We start from the raw sequence: 8,770 nt of genomic DNA, 5'->3' as shown, positions 1-8,770 counted from the left end.
CTTCCCCAAAGCCACAAGTCTCTGTCTTCAGCTGGCTCCGCGGTGGCTGCATGCAGCAGATGAAAGGAGAGCACCGCAAACTGGGTTGCCAACTTTCCAGCTGAACTCTGTGGCTCTGTCTTTCGTAGCAGCAGCTGGATCTGCAGGTTGCTCTGTAAAACAGGTTTGCCTGCAGATTTCTGCAGGTTTCACTGTGATGAGGGACTCAAGAGGAGCTTTTTTTCTCGTCAGTTGGCACCCCTATCTGTAAATAATATTTCTTCAAACTAACAAACAAACATGCATTCTCTGCCCATCTCCAGCAGACACATATACCAAAATTGTGAATTAAGTCTTGTTCTTCTCTTGTTTCTCCTACTGTCAAAATGTAAAATATATTGCTCATTGGTGGCGAGAGATGGTTTTTTATAAATACATTTTTTAAAAAAAGTATTATTGATTAAATTTCTAAACCATTCTTCATCTGAAGATCACAGGGCCGTTTACAACATAAAAACACACACACACACACACACACACACACACATATATATATATATATATATATATTGATTGATAACCAACAAAAACAATAAGTGCCCCCTCCCCAGTTTAAAAGACCATCAATTGTTTAATTAATTGTTTCATTATCTCTCCCGCCCTCTGGGGGCCATGTTTGACAAGGTTGCCCAACTGTCAATCATTGGCTGTCACAATGATGTCAGGCAACCAGCTTTTGCCCACATAAACAGTGCCCATGCAAAATCATGCATAAGAGCCATCAGTAATTAGGCCCATTGGCCAGAGGTTTCCCATCTGTACTGTAGGCAGTACAAAGCCATCATGACCTTGATAGCCTTATCTGTAGGTTTATCTAATCCCCTTTTTAAAATGGCTTAAATTGGTAACCCCTCAGCTAACCTACTGCCCTTCTAGATCCAGTGAGCATTGCTGTCCTGTTGCCATTGATGAGCTGAGGTTCTCTTTGTTTAGTCTATGAAACACTCTTCGTTAAAATCAGTTCCAGAATGGGGTTGTTATTTCTTACCTTTTATATTTGCAGAGAAGCCTATCAAGACAAGTCGTGATAACTGGGTGCTACCTCCAGTAGGAAGGGAGTACCCTTTGGAGTATGAGTTGCTGGAACCACAATATCATGGGCCAGCTTCACCTGCTGAACAGCAGCCTGAAGGGGGAGAAGGCAGAGGGTCTCCACCTGCAGCCGATCAGCCTTCAAGGACTCAGAGGAGAAGGTGCTGATGTGAACCAGCTGGCTTCAGCCTTGGCCCAGTATACCTGAAGGAGCATCTCCACCCCCATCGTTCTGCCCAGACACTGAGGTCCAGTTCCAAGGGCCTTCTGGCAGTTCCCTCACTGTGAGATGTGAGGTTACAGTGAACCAGGCAGAGGGCCTTCTCAGTGGTGGCGCCCGCACTGTGGAACGCCCTCCCATCAGATGTCAAAGAAATAAACAACTATCTGACTTTTAGAAGACATCTGAAAGCAGTCCTGTTTTTAATATGTGATGTTTTATTCTGTTTTTAATGTGTTGCAGCCACCCAGAGTGGCTGGGGATTATTATTATTATTATTATTATTATTATTATTATTATTATTATTATTATTTAATTCAATGCTTGTCATCCTGACCTTTCTGTTTTCTGTTCATCTTGATCATTGGATTCATTGACCTCTGGACTGTCCGACCATGCTGGGACTGCTGTTTGCCCAACCTGGCTCTGGATATTGACTCTGTCTCAGGCAAGACTCTCATGGTTGGCTGGCCTCCCACTCCCCTGAGCTCTGCTCCTTGTGTGCTCAGCACAGGACGATGACACACAACTGGAGTGAGTGCTGTAGGCTTCCCAGAGGGATCTGGTTCACCATTGCGGCAACAGAATGATGGACTCTTTGGCCTGATCTATCAGGGCTCTTACGTTCTTAACACTGCTCAACTTGGCTTTTGTAAGTGGATTGTGGAAGGGTGTTTAGCCTCTGACACTATCCACCAGGGGTTTCCCACCTCAGTTCCCTTCTGTTCATTCCAACAAGGGCTTGTCGAGGAGAAATTCCCAATAGATGGTGCCCCGTCTGAGCTGCAGAGGGGAACGTTGCTGAAACTTATTCAAGCACCAAGCTAGCTAGTTTAGGAAAACCCAACATGAATCAGCTTGCTGCCCTCCACCAGTTCAGAGACCCTAAACTTTCAGGAGTTTGACAAGTCAAGAGATGAGTGCTGGGTTTCTGTTTCAGAAGCTGTCATCGTTCCTCCTTTTGTTATCCCTCCTCCACCTTCCCAAATGTGAGGAACTGCAAAGCCCTTCAGTTGTTTATGGCTGCATCCTACCCCTCCATTTCCTCCCTCTTCTCTGAGTAATGAAGTGAGAGACCACCAGAGTCACCCACAGCCCCTCGCTGTTCCCATTTCCTGTTCACGTCGCCCAGTGACGCATCACTTCCCCTTGTTTTCAATGCATGCTATAATTACTGCTTCTATAAAATGCAACTTTTTAAATTGAGGGCAAATCAGTCTATCCAATGTATAACTTGCTGTTGAAATGGAATACTCACGATGAAACGGTGAAATCAGCTATGATTAAATGGGCTCAAGATGTTGGACATAACATTATGATGGCTGACTGGGAACAGTTATGGACCACAGGTATTAAGTTTACGGCATGCAATGCCTTAAGAGAGAATATAATGAAAATGATATACAGGTGGTACACAACACCAGTCAAGCTTGCAAAAAATTATCATTTGCCCAATAATAAATGTTGGAAATGTAAAGAGATTGAAGGTACATTCTTTCACCTTTGGTGGACGTGCCCAAAGATTAAGACCTTCTGGGAGATGATCTATAATGAAATGAAAAAGGTACTTAAATATATCTTTCAGAAGAAACCAGAGGCCTTTCTCCTGGGCATGGTCGGCCAATTGGTGCCAAAGAAGGATAGAACCTTTTCTATGTATGCAACAACAGCAGCAAGAATACTCATTGCAAAATACTGGAAGACACAAGATTTACCCACTCGGGAAGAATGGCAGATTAAAGTGATGGACTATATGGAACTGGCGGAGATGACTGGCAGAATCCGAGACCAAGGTGAAGAGTTGGTGGAAGAAGATTGGAAAAAAGTTAAAATTTATTTACAGAAACATTGTAAGATCCAGGAATGTTAGAACGATGTTGGAATGAAGTAATGTGGTTCTAGCAGAAACAATACAAAAGATTAGGTAAAAATTGATTTTTTAATTGGTGAAATGAGAATGTAAAATTATAGTACATTAAGATAAATTATTAGGATAAAAACTAAGCTGAAAAGGATTTGCTGAAATATTTAATTGAACTAGAATACAAAAAAGGGAGGTGTGAGGAGGTCAGGGAAACAAGTAAATGAAAGACAAGACATGGAAAAAAGGGAATGTTTTTAATTGTTTTTATTTTTCTGTATTTTGTATTTCCTGCTCTTTTTTATTTTATTATTTTTTCTTTCTTTTCTTTTTCATTTTTGTAACTTTTTTTGAAACTTTAATAAATATTATTTTTTAAAAAAAGAAGAAAGAAATTCTGCCTTTACGTTTCTCTATCTTGTTGCGTTTGGTACTTGTTATGTACTGAAGTTCTCACCCTGGGCCAGCAGGGGGATACTGTAGATAGTTATGCAAATGAAGGATCGAAAGTGACGTTCAGTGATTGGATGGATACTGTAGATAGTTATGCAAATGAAGGATCGAAAGTGACGTTCAGTGATTGGATGGATACTATAGATAGTTATGCAAATGAAGGATCGAAAGTGATTGGATAGTTTTAGAAAGTTGCTACAGTTACGTTGTACTGGAGCTCTATATAAGCAGGCTGACTGAGCCCTTCAGTTCAGTTCTGTTCTGGCCTCTGAATAAAGAAGAGCTGTTTGAAGAATCGCTGTGTCGTCTGATACGTTCACCCACAACTTAACAGTACTGTTCTGTATATCTGTGCAAAGTTCCTTTTTTTCTGGAACAGTAGTCATTGACCATATTCAAGAGATGAGTTGCTTGGGCAGAGATCTTCCCCAGTCGGAATTGTGTTGAGATGTTTTTATCGTTTGTGTGTTTGCTGCCCTGGCCCCTTTTGGGAGAAAGGGGTGGGCAGTAAATTTAATAAACAATCATAAATAAGTTTTCAAAGAAAGACACTGAACGGAGCTAGAATTTCTCTGTACACATCTGCCTAGGGGATTTTTACTTCAACTTCCTAGATCAAGGCTACTTTCACAGGCACAGGAATATACTGAGAACAGCCAGCATTCCCAGCACCACATTCTAAGATAAGATAAGATAAGATAAGATAAGATAAGAGATAAGATAAATTTAAATTTATTGTCATTGTCCGTATATACACAGTATACACAACAACGAAAATCAAACACCCAAAGACCGGGTTCACACACACATTTGCACGTATCTCCAACACTCTCATCCCACTCAGACATAATCCACAAAACATAACATAATCCAGAATACAACATAACCTATTAAAGGCATAACATAACCTAAAACCTATCTCATTCCTTCCTACCCCCTGCTTGCTATTTCTTGCAACTGGCCCTGAGATCATTATTTAGTGCAATCAGAGCTCTTGGATAGAAACTATTCAGAAGGCGTGTGGTTCGTGTTTTCATTGTCCTATATCTTCTGCCCGAAGGCAACAGTTCAAAGAAGTTGTGAGCAGGATGGGTGGGATCTCTCAGGATATTCTGTGACTTCTTGAAGCTGCGAGACGTGAAGATCTCATCCAGGGTTGGTAGTTGGAGCCCAATAACATTCTGGGCAATTTTAATTATCCTCTGTAAAGCTTTTTTATCCATTTCAGAGCTGCTCCCATACCACGATAATATACTATAGGTTAAGACACTCTCGATGGTACTGTGATAATAGGACAGAAGTAGGTGCTGAGATAGATTCAGTCCCCTGAGCATTCTCAGGAAATACAACCTCCCCTGCACCTTCCTCACAACCATATTAATATTTGCAGTCCATGAGAGGTCCTCAGAGATATAAATGCCCAGGTATTTAAAACTACCAACCCTCTCCACCTCCTCGCCATTTATATGCAATGGTAAAAATACACTTTTCTTTCTCCTAAAGTCAATTATGAGTTCTTTGGTTTTTTTGGTGTTAAGCATAAGATTGTTTTCTTTACACCATTGAATTAACCCCTGTACTTCTTTCCTATAAGCAGTCTCATCGTTCTCACTAATGAGCCCCACCACTGTTGTATCATCCGCAAATTTGATGATTGTGTTGGACTTATACAGTGGGGTACAATCAAATGTGTACAGGGAATAGAGAAAGGGACTTAGCACACATCCCTGAGCGGCTCCTGTGCTTAATACTAGAGTAGAAGAATAGTAAGGTCCCATTCTCACTGTCTGCGGCCTATCAGTCAGGAAATTCCTTACCCACAGACAGATCTTCTGATGTATACCCAAATTGGTCATTTTAAGGAATAACCTGTCTGGCAGAATTGTATTGAAGGCAGAACTGTAGTCCACAAACAACAGCCTTGCGTAGGTTCCCTGTCGTTCTAGATGACTCAGTACAGTATGGACAGCGATGGAAATAGCATCATCAGTAGATCTGTTTCTTCTGTATGCAAACTGGAACGGGTCTAGAGTGGATGGAAGACCAGCCTTAATATGATCTAGCACCAATCTCTCAAAACATTTCATAACGACAGATGTTAGGGCTATTGGTCTATAGTCATTGAGAGATACCACCACTGACTGCTTGGGGACTGGCACTATAATCGATGTCTTCAGGCAGGTAGGGACAAAACCCTGCAACAGGGATAGGTTAAAAATGTCCGTAAATACACCAGCTAGTTCTGCAGCGCAGTCCCTAATAACTCGTCCCATGATTCCATCCGGTCCAGCTGCCTTCCTAATGTTAATGCTCCGAAAGGCACGTTGTACGTCAGAGGTCTGTAATAAAAATGGTTGTTTATCAGTAATAGTTTCTGATGATGTGCTGGTAGCCAATGCTGTAGTGACGGTAGTTCCAGTTCCCTCTCTCTCTCTCTCTCTCTCTCTCTCTCTCTCTCTCTCTCACACACACACACACACACACACACACTCCCTGGAATGATGCTCAGCCCAGGATACTGCAAATGGACGCCAGAAATTAAGCCTGGTTGTCTACAGACCTGCTGCTGCTGCTGCCAGTGGCAAAAGGGCTGAGGGAAAAGAAGCCTTGCTGTCACAACTGCTAACAGTGATTCTAGCCCCTGATTGAGCTGTTGGGGGAATTTATCTCCCTGCCCTGAAAAAATTATGTGAAATTCCCGCTGACCAACAGGGCTGAGAGTTTTGAGAAGCCGTTTGTGCCAGCGCTCACATAACAAACAATAGTGTGTGTGTGTGTGTGTAATGGTGAGTCCACCGGCTTCTCAGGAAAGGCAGAGAACTGTTTGTGAATTTGAATACATTTCTTAGAAAGTTCAGTGGAACAGAGTAGAGGTTCTGTGGTCGGGCTTGGTGAGCTGTTGTTACAGGTGGAGGCCTTATGATGAGTCAGACCCATTGGCCCATCTAGCTTGATACTGTGTACACTGACTGGCAGCTGCACTCCATATTCACTGTGATTATGCAGAAAATTCACACAGATATCCACAAGGTGACACTGTGGAGCACCAGTTGCCTCATTACAAATTTTTAATCTATTTATTTTCTGTTGAATTCAAGCTGCTGAGAGCATTTTCCAATTCTACATCAATCCTAGAAATTTGCCTTTAGACTTTTTTTTATTATTTTAAACAAAGAAGAACATCCCTGGGTCCTGAATGTGACACATATAAAATACTCTATCTGCACTATGCACTGAAAGCAGCATCCTACCACTTTAAGCAGCCATGGCTCCCCCCCCCAAAGGATTATGGAAACTGTAGTTTGTTAAGTGCACTGAGAGTGGTTACGAGACCCCCCTCACAGAGCTGCCATTCTCGGAGTTGGGTTCACAGTCAATCCCTCATCCTAGGTAACTATGAAAACTTTAGCCCTGTGAGAGGAATACAGTGTATCCTAAAATCTCTCAGCACCCTTAATAAACTACAGTTCCCAGTTCTGCGGGGAGGGGCTCGTGGAGGGTCAGTGGGGAGACTGAGTGATAAATGTCCCTCTTTTCATTTGAGGAATGTTGGAGGTTATGCAAGAAAAGGCTGTCCAGTGTCACTGCTGCTATTCACATGAGCAATAGAGCCTGTAGCCTCTTAGACGTGAACCAGAGATACAGGGTACAGTGGAACCTTGGTTCTTGGACTTAATCTGTTCCAGAAGTCCGTTTGACTCCCAAAACCATTTGAAAACCAAGGTGCAGCTTCTGATTGGCTGCAGAAGCTTCCTGCACTCAAGTGGAAGCCGCATCTGAGACTTAGCTTCTGAAAAATTTTCGGAAACTAGAACACTTATGACATGGGTAGGCAAACCGGATCCGGCCCAATCGCCTTCTAAATCTGGCCCACGCTTGGTCTGGGAATCAGCGTGCTTTTACATGAGTGGAATGTGTGCTTTTATTTAAAATGCATCTCTGGGTTAATTGTGGGGCATAGGAATTCCTTCATTATTATTTTTCAAAATATAGTCTGGCCCCCCACAAGGTCTGAGGGACAGTGGACCGGCCCCCTGATGAAAAGGTTTGCTGACCCCTGACTTACGGCGTTCGGGAGCTGATTTGTTTGTCAACTAAGCCGTTCGAGAAACAAGGTTCCACTGCACTGGGTTAAGAAATGGTGAAATTAATATAGCATTGCCTGTGGGTGATATAATGTCATCGCGGGAAAACCCAATACTATTGCAGTGTTGTGATTTTAATGTTATAGAAGCTTTTGGGCCTGTTTCTGAGTGTGAAGAGAAGAACAACAAAACAGAGGTTATTGCAATCAACCTTGACGCACAGGATAAACTACAGATCACGCAACCATATGAGTTAGTTACCAAAAAAGCAGTAAAGTGCCTTGGGGTTAAGCTGGTAGATGATGTCAATAAAATTGGGAAGATCAATTATGATCCTCTGGGATAGGCGGCGAAGTCTGATATAGATAGGCAGAGTAAGCTGCAGTTATCTTGGTTAGTCAGGATTAATGCAATAAAGATGAGAATATTACAGAGATTTTTTATTTTTGTTTATTACATTAGCCCTGCTGGTTGTCTCGAGAGAGCTGAAAAGCTGGGAGAAAAGTCTTGAGAATTTTATTTGGCAAGATAAGCATCCTACAGCAGATAGTAACAGCATGCATACATCAAAACGGAAAGGAGGGCTCGCAGTCCTGATTCTAGCTAGATATTGCAAAGCAGCACAGCTATTACAGCTGAAGTTACGGATTTCCCAGAAGAAAGAGGAAGACCTGCATCAGTAAGATAGCTATTTATAGATTTTCCCCTCCAGCAAAACTAATGTGGGTATAAAGGAAGGATGGAGGGGAAGATCAGGGAGGGTGAAAAAACCCATAGTTCCTTAGAAATTAATAAAAAAACAAGGGATAAGTATGAAACAAAACTGAGTTCTTACATTTCATCCATGACATGGTGATTTGGCATTGCAGCTTTATTAGGAGAAATCGGATTTCTCGGATTGGTTGAGAAATGGGATGTTGTGCTGTGGTGAGTTTATTCCAGATGGATGTCTATTAACAAGACATGAAATATCTTTAAGTCCAGGGAGGTTGCTACCATCCTGGCATCGATATTTTCAAATGATGGTTTTCTTAATGGAGCTGCTGCGGCCTAGGTTGTCCCCCAGGCTGAAGACAGCAT

This window comes from Podarcis melisellensis (assembly GCF_964234715.1).
Source record: "Podarcis melisellensis genome assembly, chromosome: 8".
In the NCBI taxonomy this organism is placed as follows: domain Eukaryota; kingdom Metazoa; phylum Chordata; class Lepidosauria; order Squamata; family Lacertidae; genus Podarcis; species Podarcis melisellensis.
Note: the sequence above shows the minus strand (reverse complement) of the source record.